This window comes from Manis javanica, chromosome 14, assembly GCF_040802235.1.
Source record: "Manis javanica isolate MJ-LG chromosome 14, MJ_LKY, whole genome shotgun sequence".
NCBI classification, from domain to species: Eukaryota; Metazoa; Chordata; class Mammalia; order Pholidota; family Manidae; genus Manis; species Manis javanica.
This window is the reverse complement of record NC_133169.1, coordinates 23,561,375-23,575,059: the sequence shown is the minus strand read 5'-3', so window position 1 is coordinate 23,575,059 and position 13,685 is coordinate 23,561,375. Positions and strand designations below refer to the sequence as shown.

Sequence of the window (13,685 nt, the reverse complement as noted above, 5' to 3'; positions counted from 1 at the left end):
ACAGAGAAAATGTAAAAAAAAAATGTAAACAAAGATAGGTCACCATTGTAATATACTAGCAGAGAGATTTCCAGAATTTAAGCACCCTATGGTGCAAAGTATCATGACCATGAGTATCCTGTAGTACAAGTTGTGGCTGTAAAGTAGCTGCGTCCTCCTTTGGGTCTAAATGTTAACCACTGAGTAATTCTTGCATTGAAGTTTGTCAACTCTGGATCACGGTAAAGGTAAAAGCCTAGCTTCTCTACTTGTTTCTTCTTCTTTCACTGGCTTGATAGAGAAAAGCATAATGATCTTGGAAGTAATGTGTTGAGGACACAGAACATAAAATGGAGGAATTCTAGGTCTCTGAACCAACACTTGGATTAGTACTGATCAGGAACATTTGTGCAGTAATTACTGTGAAGAAAAATTAAACTTCTATTATGTTCAAACAATAATATATCATAAAATAGTGTTTTCCTAATTAATATACCTTTTTAAAGGCTGTTTCTCAACATATAGTTCATAGAACAGTATTATTTCATTTACTCATTTTCATTTATTCATTTACGTATTTTCAATTTGTACTATAAGATGCCTTATTATTTTCCAAGGGAATGAGGCAACAATATGAAATTAAACAAGTAAGGAAGATTATTTCAGATAGACTTAAATATATTAAAAGTGAATATCAAGAATATACAAAGAAGTAATTTTTTAAAAGTATAAATAGTGTTCAAGGCTACATTGCAATTGCTGATCTCACAAAACCTCTTTGAGAATTGGAATGAGAACTGGAGGTCAAGAAAGAGTCAGTCAAGTAGATACCTAGTCAAGAGATTTCCAGGAAAAAGAACTAATATGTGATACAGCCCTATGGGAGTTATAAATTGGATGTTCTTCAGAAATAGAAAGAGTAACAGTGCAAACACTGCAGAAATTGGTAGGAAGCAAAACTGAAAATGTAGGTAAAGACTACATAATAAAAGGCCTTAAAAATTAAGAGCAGGAATTTAAATTTTCTGTAAATGCAATAGAATATCACTGGAAGAGAATTACAGCACCCAATCTATTTTTTTCTCTAAGGATCTCAGTGTAGCTGTTGTGTGGAAAATGGATTATATGTCAAAAAAAGTGGAAGTAATAAACCAATCAGTAGTCCGCTGCAGTGCAATAATATTGAGGAATATTTGATTATGGAACTGCTGGTGATGAGGAGAAATGAATGGATTGGAGATGTATTTTAGAAAGTGTATGTAGCTTGTTAAGAATTGTGATGTAAGAGACAAGAGTAAGGAATGAATCTAAATAAACCCTCTTCCATGACTTGACAACTTGGGAGGTCAGTGATAGCATTTATTAATATGAAGAAATGGTGTAGAAACAGATGGGAGAAAGCAGCATTCAAAATCAGGTTTTGGGCTTAATAAATTTGAGGCATCCACTAGACAGCCAAGTAAGGGTCTTACAAGACACTGGATATACTCACAGGAAAATCCTGCTCATCAAAGGATGAATAGATATCACTTAAACAACCGATCTTACTGCATTGTAAGCTATATGGAGCTATCACTCATCTTAATAGTCATTATTTCTAGCACCTGGGCTGGCACATAGGCGGTACTAAATCATGTCTTGCAGAGTAAATGAATTCTAAGAAAATGGAGCAGTGTTATTCTTCATTTATTAAGGTAACTCTCACAAATACACACACACACACACACACATTCTTTGTCATGATAGTCGGCACAGTAGAGGATGCCTAGAATCATATCTCAGTTTTGCTATTCACTAGTTAAGGGAGCTTAGGAAGTCATGAAATTCACAGTTTCTATATCTTTAATATAGAAATAAAAATAGTGTGTTAGTTTCCATTTTTGGAATGGTGACAGGAAGATCTCCATGGAAAGGTGGTGAAAATGATAAACAAAACAAAACGAAACCTACATTCTCTGGAAATTGTCCTAAGAGTGTATGGCTTTCAGTAAAAGCTCATCCTCTAGCCTTCCAGTCCTCAGCTCAGCTTGATGGAAGTTCAACTCTGGGAGAATGTGGCTAAATATATGGGGCTTCCTGTCTCCTCGACTCCCAGTCAGGGATCACCACACCTCACTAGAAGGAACGTGTCATAACGCTTTTCATTCCTTCCATTTCCAAGATGAAGAAACTGAGTTCCTGGTGAGCGTGCTAAGGTCAGAGACTGCCTTCGTCCTCCACGCATTCCCACCCAGAATATGGAGGCTGTAACCCTGGGTGTGAAGGTGGGAAATCCTGGGCCCCTGACCATCTTCATTCCAGTTTACTCATAGGGCAGAAGTTCCTCTCTAGGAAAGGCAAGTCAAGAAGATCAAAGGCTACTGCCTCCTCCAGCATCCTGAGGAATGGCTCAGAGATTTTGCTCAGGAAGTGAAATAGTGCACAAGAACAAGTAGCTCTGAACCTGTCTGCAAGCGAGCTGATTTTACTTAAAATACAGTGTATAGACGCACAAGGCTAAGCATGTTCTAGGAAACAATAGCTTCTGTTAATTAGTGCAACAACAAATAAAACCCTAGGTGAGATAGTTCAACAGAGGAAAAGGAAATGAGATTTCTATGAAGAGCTCTGCTAGGATTAGAAAAAAAAAAGACATGACTGGCTTCAAAGCTACCCCTGCATGAATTTAATTGAAACAAACTGCTGAAAAACAAGGGCATTGTTGAAAATAAGAGCCAGCCAATAATTAATGGAGTGTGGGTTCTAGGTATAACCAAGTAAGGTAGACAGCCTAACAGAGAGATCACAGGACAAAGGCAGCTCTGCTAATACTGTCAGTATGACTTCTTTTTTTCTCTACAAACTACTGAAATTGCTTCAAAAAGAAATAGAAGTTCCTAAAGAGACATATAACAAGTAATGAGATAAAATTAATAATACAAACAAGTTCCACAAAGAAAAGTCAAGGACCAGATGGCTTTACCTGGTGAATTCCACCAAACCTTCAAAGAAGAATTAATACTATTTTTTTTATGAACTTTTCAAAAAGTAGAAGAGGAGAGAACACTTCCCAACTTGTTTTATGAGGCCAGTGTTACCATGATACCAAAATCTAGCAAAGACATTGCATATGAAGAAAACTATGGACCAATATTCCTTGTGAAGATAGATGCAAAAATCCTCAACAAAATACTTGCAAACCTAACTCTTACAGCATAATACATGGATTACTTGCCATGACAAAATGGGATTTATCCCAGAAAGCAAGGTTAGCTTAATAACTGAAACACAATTCATATGACTATAAAACACTACATCAGTATAATCATGGACAAAAATCACACAATCAACTTAATAGACAAATGAAAACCATTTGACAAAATACACACTGCTTTTTATTAAATAGGATCAACAAACTATGAATAGATGGGAACTTCCTCAACCTATATAAGGCATTTATAAAAAGCCCATAAGTAACATTGTACTTAATGATGAAAAATCCAAGTTTTCCACCTCAAAGCAGGACAAGACAAGGATGTCTGCTCTCACCTCTTCCAATCTAGCTGGGAGAATTAGGTAAGAAAACAAAACCAAAGGCACCCAAAAAAGAAAGGAACAAGGAAAACTAGCTCTATGTAACTATGATACAATGTTACATTTATGAAAGCCTAAAGAATCCACCAAAAATATTTTAGAACAAAGAACAGGGTTCACCATGATTGCATGATAGCAAGACGCAAGATCAATATACAAAAATCAGTTGAATTTTTATACATCAATGTGAAATAACCACCACCACCACCACCAATAGCAAACATTTTCATTAACCACAGCATGAAAAGGAATAAAATACATAGGAATAAAAACTTAATAAAAGTTATGTAAAAACTTACTGTCTCAAATTAGGACATAGTCTGGAAGGAAACTTTGAAAGACCTAAATAAACAGAAAGACATACAATTTTCATGGATCAGAAGACTTGAGATGGCAATATCCCAAAAGTGAACTCTAGGTTTATTATGATCTCTATCAAAATCTCAGATGATTATTTTTGATAAGCTTATAAATTGATCCTAAAATTGATACAGAAACTCAAGAGACCCCGAAGAGCCAACAAATCTTGAAAAAGAAGCACAAAGTTGGAGAATGAACATTTCCCAATAATCAAGGAAATGTTATACTGGCATAGGGTAGACATACAGATCAAAGGAATAGAATTGCAAGTCCAAAAATAAGTCCTTACATTTCAGCTAGTTGCTTTTCAACAGGTATGCCGGGATAATTCAGTGGGGAAAGAATAGTCTTAATAATCTGTGCTGAGACAACTGGATATCCATATAAAAAAGAATGAACCTGAGGTGCTATCCCACAACTTATAAAAAATTAACTCAAAATGGATTAAAGACTTAAGTGTAAGAACTGAAATTATAAACTCTTAGAAGAAGAATAGACATAAATTTTCATGATGTTGCATTAGGTAATGATTTCTTAGATGTGACATCAAAGCACAATGAAAGAGAAAAAATAAACTGGAAATCATAAAAAAATAAATAAAACCTTTGTGCTTCATAGGAAAACATTAAGGATGTGAAATGACAACCCACAGAACGGAATAATGTTTTTGGCAAATTATGCATCTCATCTGTTAAGGGGTTTGTAGCAAGAATATTTAAAGAATTAATACAATCCAATAACAAAAAGAAAACTAATAAAAATTTTAAAAGTAGCAAAGTGTGTGAATAGACATTTCTCCAAAGAACATAGATGACCAAAGAGGCCAGTAACAAAGAACTAAATATTTTATTACTTCAATTATATAAAATATCCAGAATAGTCAAATTGATAAAGGCAGACAGTGGATCAATGATTGTTTATGGGTGGAGATGATGGATAGACTGGGGGACAAAGACAAAGGAGCAGATGGATGCCCAGCTCTCAGACTACATACAAAGTCAAAGCAAGTACTATGGCTCATTATAGGAATTTGTGAATCATTGCATAGTAAATGGAAAACAAAATTTGGTTCAAAGAATATGAAATTGAAAGGCCCCACTAAAAAATACATAAGATCTATTAATGTCTTCTGCATTTATTAGGATACTTACTCATTCAAAAGAAGAATTTCTACTTATTATAGTTCAAATGGTAATCAAGATATTCTATTATAAAGCTTTTTCTCTATACATTTTTTTTTTCACTGAATAAACGCACTGAATTGTATTATGGGGTCCTGAGAAGAACAAATGATATTTCAAGGGTTTCATCACATGAACCTGAGAACTTTGCATTTTCTATTTTTTTTCACAACTACTGTGAATGATAATCTGTGGCTGTTGTATGTGAAATTATTGAAAGATCTTTGAAGACTGTAAATCAGCATCTTTTGTTCTAGTGATGTAAAAATTACGTTGACAGTGAAATATTTAAAAGGAAACTTTAAGTAGGTTATACGTGAAACATGTTTTGTGATAAATTTTACTCAATTACAGGGAAATATTTTGAAGGATGTGAAAATATTTTAGTGAATTGAAAAAGATGTTCACATGTTGAAGTGAAATAAATTCTTTCATAGTTGATGAAATAGATGAGTTCCAACAGTGAGCATTCAAAGAAAGCAACGTGAAAGTACACGACGATATGACGACCTGATTCTGAAATCACAAGGCGCCGTCACTATCACGTTCTGTTGCTTGAGGTCGTCACAAATGTCTTCCCAGATTCAATACATAAGGGTGAGGAATAGATGCCGGCACCTATTGGAAGGAATGTCCACGTCCAAGTCATACTGTGAGATCGTGGAGAACCGGAGATGTTATTGTGGCCATCTTTGGAAAATACAATCTGCATCAGGGATATATTAGAGAAATCACAACTTACATAGTCGTGGAGAGAATTCAGAAAGTGGAGTTCTGAAAATGGAAACTGGATGATCAGAGTTGCCGTTGACCAGCCAATCTGATAAGCCAAGTGTTCATATTTACCAATTTGGAGCAATCTATGTGAAGCCATTGTGATTGTTGCATGATGAGCCTTTGCTTCTCCTGTTCAGCGGGGCCGGCCGTGAGAGCTGTGTGCAGAGCGCGAAGGGGTCAGGGCAAGCTGGACATGCTGCGCAGCCCTGGGTGTGTGTCACGTGGGTAACCACGAGAGCCTTCAGGTAGGAACGGTAGGCGCTTTCCTTCCATCTCCAAAATCTTACACAATTTGTCCTGTAAGTGCTGAGAAATACCTTAACAAACTTGCTGCTGTACAAACCACCACACCAGATCCCACATAATATGCTGGGAAGAATATAATATGGTGTATCTGACACATTCTAAACAGGCCTCTGACCAAACTTTCTTCTCAAGCTGCTCTAGTTGCTCAGTGTTAAGGACACCTGAGGATACTGAGACAGGAGAATTATTATTTGTTGATATAAATAATGTGGAATGAATTTTCTCTAGAACTGATTCCGTTTTCAAAAATAATACCACACATCTCTGCAAGGTAACTTAGTTAACTTTATTAAGAATATAACTTTTTGACACAAAGCATGAAAACACATCTCCTTTCTTAATATTATTGAATGTACCTACATGAAATTTTCTTTTTTTTGTTTTTGAGCTAAACCTTGGAATTCGTAAGAATATTGAGCTCCACTAAAAAAAGATCACAAATTAATGCTTAAGTATCAATATTCTCAGCCCATCATTTAGTTTTTTTTTATGCAAAAGTTCAGGTTTTATTTTTAATAATTCTTACACAGGAGGGAGCTTATGTCAGGAACTTAAAAGCAAACAATAACTTTTCTATTTCTACACTGAACAATGGCATTTGCATTAGTCAAGACTTGCTTTTTTACATTTCACACAGAAATGCATTATTACTCTATCTTGAACAAAATGACCAGGTTACTAAGGAAACCATCTTTGGAGGAAGTGTTTGATAAGTGTATTTTATTTAAATAAATCCTCCAGAATGAAATGGAGAATTTACTGCCTTTACTTAGGAGGCTGTGTAAATGGTTATCTGTCAGATGTATCTGTGCAACTCACCAAATTTCTTTACTGAAAACATAATATTTCCATATCACAGTTCCCAAATGGACTTTAAAGTCTCAAAATTCTGTGTCTCCTTTGGCTTGCTTCTCTCTTGATTCCACCCAGGCTTTATTAATGGTTCACTTCATATCATCATCTCCATCTTCATAAATTTTCTTTAGAACATTCATCAATCCCTCACTAGGGTCTGTTTCATTGTCATAGGAGGGTTTTTCTTTCTCTTTGTGTTTCTTCTCAACCTGAGTCAGGTAGTCCCACCGTGTGTTTTCCGCGTTCTTTCTACATAAGATAAGAAGTGTATCTGTCTTGACTTTTTTTGAACTGCCTTCCACAGAGATAGGTTTCAAGAGATTGTTCACAATCATGGAATAACTCTTCCCATTTAGATTCTTTACCAAAAGATCAAATGACCTCTCTGTGAAATGCACCTGCACATTCTCAGCAGGGACTTGATGAACTCCAGTCAGAGTGACATAGATTTTCACAAACTTCTCTGACTGATCCCATCCATAATTACTGATTTTCACTGTATATCCCATTGTAATGGGGGCGACCACAGCAGTTGGCTTTTCACTGTCAAGAGGTTCTGCTTTCCTCTGTGATTTCTGTTGCATCTTGTTCTTGATTTCTGTCTCAATCTTGGATTTTTCAGCTGTAAGGGCATCATGTATTCTTTTTCTAGTGGCCTTTTCCAGCAGCACCTTCACCTCTTCTAGATCTTTCTGTAGCTCTTCCGCAGCTGAAGCCATGGTTTGGCTGGGTCCGTAAGGCCCAAGCTACAACCGCACAGGGGAGGCCGGAAACGCCGCACCCAGAGCTGAGGTCGAATGGCACAAGCCGCAACCTCCGTGCACCCATCATTTAGTTTTAAGGTATCTTAAACTTTACATAAATGAAAGAAGAATCTTTGATTGTCCAATATATCAGCAAATGTTTTTGGTTCCTTACTCATCCCAGTGTGCATCAAGGATACAAAAACAGAAGGCTTTAAAATTAGTTACACTGTTTCCATGGAGACACATTAGACACAAATGGGAGATTAAAATAATGATAAATAAGTTAATGTTAATAGTTAATACATATGGAACAGACCTTAAGGTAACGAAAATTTCAAGCAGAAATTTTTGTTGAGAAGCTAGAGGGACAGAGCTGGGTTTTGAGGAATAAGTAAGATTTGGAGACATGTAAAGGATGGAGGAACACATTCCTTGGATGATATGAAGAATCAATGATTTGGACATCTGAATGGTGAATTTAGTCCTTTCCTAAAATCTGGGAAGCAGTGTGTCAAAGAGATACGAAGGACAGGTTTATGTTTTGGAAGGGATAACTGAGATTGTACACAACTTATAAGTCCTGAAAATATGAGATGGGAATAAAATGGCCATAAATACCAAAGAAAATTCTTATACAAATTTGTAGGATATATTTTCTTTAAAATTGTTTTTACAAGCCTACATACACAAACTCAAATTGTAATCTGTAGGCAGATAATTGGAGCTCTGGCACCTTTTATTGAATATGAGTTCACTAGTTTTCTATAACATCACAATACTTTCAGCATCGCTTAATCACACTAGGCTTTAGCATTTAAAGCACTTACATAATATAATTTTACTACAGAACAAATTAATGTTTAAAAATCTTTTCCAACAAGTGTATAAAATACTTGAGGATATAGTACCATTTGAGAAGAGCAGAAGTAATGTGGCCATCAAGACTCATTCCTTTTAATGTCCTGGTTCTCCCCCAAATAAGGTCTGCTTACTATTTGAATTACCTTGGTTGTTTTCATGAGCTACTTGACTAGTAAACTATTAAACAAATTTTCTCCTATTCAAAACAAACACTTTTCTCTGATTTCTGTGCTGAGATTTCCAGTTTTTTTATATTCCTGTTCTTTGGAGTTGTCATAAACAATATATTAAGCTAATGATATTAATGATTTGTCCTCTCCTGCTTTTCAGAGCTGTGGCAGGCTAGTTAATCTTCACTGGAATATGCAAATAGAATTTCAGAATTTGGCATGCAGATGCATTAGAGAGGTAAGTGTAAAAGTTAATTTCACTAACAAAATCAATGCTTGCAAAAGTTTTTGTATTTCGAAATTAGTGTGCTGAGTCCATATCAGTTGCATTTAAGAAATATTATTCAATTCAGTCTTCTATTTGTTTGCTTATTTATTTTTAGTACTTAAATGTTTGTTTTGCATCTGAGTCTCTATAAAGACACAGTATTTCCAAAAACCTTTCAAAATACTTTCAATAGTGATAAAAGTAACTATGAGTTTTGCATTTTTACTGCCAAGATGCTGAGAGAAGTGAGGGAGACTTCATGGAAGAAAAATAATCTTGAATTAGTATTTGTTCTTTATTTATCTAACTTTTAAGGGCTTTATTTGCAGTCATTTAAATTATTATTGAATTTTCTACAATAAATACTAAAAGGAAAAGAAAGGAAAACATTCTGTGCAAACTAACTGTAATATTGTTGAAGTCTAAAATTGTCAGAATATTTTAAAAGTTAATTTCACAGATAGTAAGCATTTAAATAGTGGTTATTCTACCATTAGAATCCAATTATATATGAAACTTGGCTTTGACTATCCAAAGAAAAAACTGGGTATGGCATCAACCTTTGATGATATAATAGCAAATGAAGTTTGAGAAACCATTTCTATTGACCATGTACCTATGTATAGGTTGGATGCCCTGGGAAGCAAATTCTGAGACAAAGATTAGCATGCAGGATGTTTATTTAGTGTTTTTGGGATCAACACTGTTAAATGGAGAAAAGGAAGCAGAAACAGGCAGATGTTCAGTTGTGAAGTCTTCCTAATAAAGGCCTCTGCTGACCCCCACAGGGACTGGGGTTCAGAATTGTCTCAAAGAAAGTCAGGCCTTTTCTACATTTTTTTCTACACTTTCCACAGTTGCATCTTTACTGCCAGATGATCAGTTATAGAATGTAGAATGCTCCGGATTGGAGGCATGACCTTAGAGAGGCAAGTTTCTTCATCCAAGGCGGTCCAAAAAGAGGTCTGAGATAAGAGCTGTCTTTGGCAGGACTCCCAGCAAAGGGGAATATTCATGTCATTCTGAAGATGGATTAGGGGTGTGTGTCATATTTTCCACCACAGTTCCCCTTATAGATTCTGGGAGAAACTATTCTGGTGGGTCCCTTTTCCTGAGGAAACTTAACAGAGGAAGGTAAACAGGACAAATTTCAGCCCCCACAATGCAAATGACCACTGGAACACAGCTGACATTCCCTCCTCTACTGCCCATTCTAGACATCCCTCACTGAGCAAGGACCCCTGCCAGTCACAGTGGTCTATTAGTCATGACACAGACTATCAGCTTTGAGAGACATGAGACCCTAGTTTCTATGTCCTTCTTAGTGGGGAGTTCCTCCTTTACCCATTCACCATCACAACTGTCCAAGAGCACCACTTGGGTGGTAAAGTGTTCCTCCCTGCTCCCCTTGTGTTCCCCCAGCTCCACCACCTTCTCATGATCAGGATAAATTATATCTGACAAGATAACGACCCCTCTGCCTTCCTGCTGGGCCTTTGGCATGAAGAGCCCAAAGGATCCAAGTGGCAGCCACTGGAAAATTCAGTGGAATTCTTATTGTTTTGCCTGGGGAAAGGGTTCACCCTTTTATGAGCCATGACCTTCCGGAGGATGACAGAATCAAACCTGAGAAACAGCTGTAGAGACCCAGTCCTCTCAGAGGAAGCCCAGTCTCATAGGATCTCGGGAGCTGTACTAGGCTGAGAGAGGAGTCCTGGGATGAGAGTCAATGCGAGCAAAAAAAAAAGACGCCAGATCGGGCAGAAAGGGAAGCTGAGCGGCCATGCAGATGGACAATTAAGATGGGTCTTCAGAATCACCCCAAGTTGGACAAGGAGTATGAACTTCCACCCTTACCTTGATCAGCCCTGGATCACAGGCTGCCTTTGGAAAGAGGTGTGGTCGTGGGCAAGTCAGTTTTCCTTAGCTGAGACAGTACACAAGGAGACCTGATAGTTGAAGGTCATCTCTTAGCAGTGTTTCCATAGCTAGGGAATAAGAAGCTCATTTCTGAAGGGGCATATAGACAGCGAATCACAGTACCCCTCACATGGTGCCACTGGACAAAATGTGAGGAACATGAAACCAGCTGATGGTACATTACAATCTTTATTTCTGGCACTCATTTCCTTCTTCTTGCTTCCTTCTTTTTTCTTTAGTGCTCTCAAGACATACGTGCTTATTAGGACTATTGTGTAAGGGATTTCATAAGTAAAGATAGAGGCAAAAGAAATGGCCTGAGCATTCACCTGAACGAAACCTCACGATTCTCACTCTCCTTGAAGTATAATTCATAGGACTACCAATCTCCACCTGTAAGGTTACGTGGGAGTGTTAGACTATCCTTAATTACATGGCTAAGACTTCCTCATCCATGAAAACTCCCCTCTAGTGTGATCTTCCATGAGAATCTTTGCTTATTTCTTCCTCAGATTATGTTTTATTCATGGGCACAAATTACTTTTATATATATAAAAATATATATTGAAAACTAGCATTTAACATTTCAGGTAGGCTTGAAGAAGAATAATCTTGAGCAATTGATCTCTTCTTTACCGTGTCTCAGAGTAAATACACAAACGTGCTGTGGGCATTACCTGTTACTTTCTCCTGTTAGGAAGGTAGGTAGCTATTTGCCAGATAAGTTGGGATGGGCAGCCAGAGCTGTATAATGGCTAAGCCAATCAAGTGCTAACAGTCTTTCCTTGATTGATTTCTTTTGAAATGGTTAGTTCTTAACTAATTAGCATATAATATTTCTAAGTCTATATGGACGTGTTCAAAAATAAGCATGCAGTATGATTTTGGCCAGTGTGATGAAAGGACAAGCTAAAAAGGGACTTCTAGGAAAGCATATTCTGTGATCTCACAAAAGGGTTTCCAAAAGTAACTCTGTTCTCTTTCTTTGGACATTGAAGACTAGGTATGAGGTTAGCAACAGCCCCACTCCAGAAGCTATATTCCCCAAAGCAAAGCTCAACTAATACCTCAACAGTCCCACCTCTGAAGACCCACCAGTCTCTTAAATCATTGCTTCCTAAAACCCTACGTAGGATCAACTTTCCTTAGGGAGAGTCTGCCTAAAAAAACATTCCTTCTTTGCTTACTGGGTAAGTTTTCTTTTTCAGATATTGAATGCTGATTTCTTCCTTCAACAGGATCCAGGAAATGCTATAGCTATTTTGTATCTATGCAGACTAAGGATTTGAGCAACACACAGAGATGTTTCCAGCCAAGACAAATAAGGAGAAATTGATTGAGCTGGAACAGCTGGGGCAGTAGGCTCATTTAGAAATACCTCCTTCCTCTGGATTTCCAGCTACATGAACCAATAAATTCTGTCATTATTTAAGCCGGTTGAGTAGGGTTTCCTGTTGCTTGAATGCAATGCAAGCCAACTGATAAGAGAAGTGATGTTTAGGCTAATTCATGAAAGATACATTGGTGCTAACAATTGAAAACAGAGGGAGAGAGCCTTGGAAACAGAAGGAACAACTAGAAAGGTAAAGGAAGGAGAGAAAACCACCATGTTAAGGAACTTTAAGTGCTGTCACTCAAAGCTAGTGGAATTACAAGTGTCTATGGGGAATGGGAGAAAAAAACCTTATGAGATTAAAATATAAGTTTAGGGAGAAAATAACACATCCAAGTCTCTTAAGCAGTCTAGGCTTTTATACTTATTTGCCTATTTGACCATCTGAGTAACTCATGTAACTTGAATTGTTCAACCTGATTTTTTTCTCCCCCAGTTTCTATGGGTGTTCTGACACTCCCTTCCCACAAACTCTGTTTGTTACTCATGCCGAGTAGCCTTGTTTTTAATTTCTTCACTTACCTCTTTCTCTCCTTTCTAACCTGTTCTCCTGATTAGGCAGTTATTTGAAAATTATAATTTGTCTTCCTCTCTGGTACACTACAAAAATCCTGGCCTCTTGGGGATCTGAGAACACCGAGAGGTCTCTCTGGATGTCACAAACTAAAAGAGCACCCAAACGCTAATCCACTGTTGGTTATAGCGCTCTTTTTACTATCTCTGAAAAGTTAATACTATCTGAAATTAGTTTCTATTTATTTATTTGTTTTATTACCATTCTTCTGTTGCTAGACTAAAAGGTCCATAAAGGAAAGAAGCTTTTCTGGTTTATTCATGACAGTATCTATGGGGTCTAAAACACAGCCTGCCTTTTAGTAGATGCCCATTTAATTTTGTTAAATTTAAACTAAATTTAATTTAATTTTTGTTAAAACACAGAAATATGGTAACCTGATTTGAAAATGTTTCTCTCTACAATTATTTTTATCTGACAGAAATAAAAACGAAGGAAAAGAAACAAAATGAATTATAATAGTTTGATGAATGGAAAAATTACATGAATAAATCAGCTATCTCAATAACTAGTTAAAGATACGAAGACTGTGATTACATTTAGACAGACAACCCAGAAATGGGACTGAAGTTGCATATTATGTACATGTCTTGGTCAATAACGAGAAGCTTATAGGTAAATTCTCCATTGGCGGGAGTTTTGTACAGATGGGGTGACAAATCATTACAATGATGGAAAGAGGCACAAGGACAAAATGGCCCACTGAGCTAGTTTCCTCCAGT

General features: G+C 36.7%; 1 long non-coding RNA gene and 1 pseudogene across 2 annotated transcripts in view; one reads left to right on the top strand and one right to left on the bottom strand.

Annotated features, from left to right (window-relative positions):
- The first annotated feature begins 5,687 nt into the window (after positions 1-5,687).
- LOC140846136 (uncharacterized) overlaps positions 5,688-13,685 on the top strand; it is a 44,578-nt gene continuing 36,580 nt past the window's right edge. Inside the window, exons 1-3 of one of the 2 annotated variants that reach the window (XR_012125051.1) lie at positions 5,688-6,115; positions 8,969-9,046; positions 12,235-12,325. This is a non-coding gene — a long non-coding RNA (uncharacterized lncRNA). Of the gene's footprint in view, positions 6,116-8,968; positions 9,047-12,234; positions 12,326-13,685 lie in introns of those variants that run through there. The other variant, XR_012125052.1, reaches the window with a different exon arrangement.
- LOC108390756 (calcyclin-binding protein pseudogene) lies at positions 6,980-7,829 on the bottom strand (annotated as a pseudogene).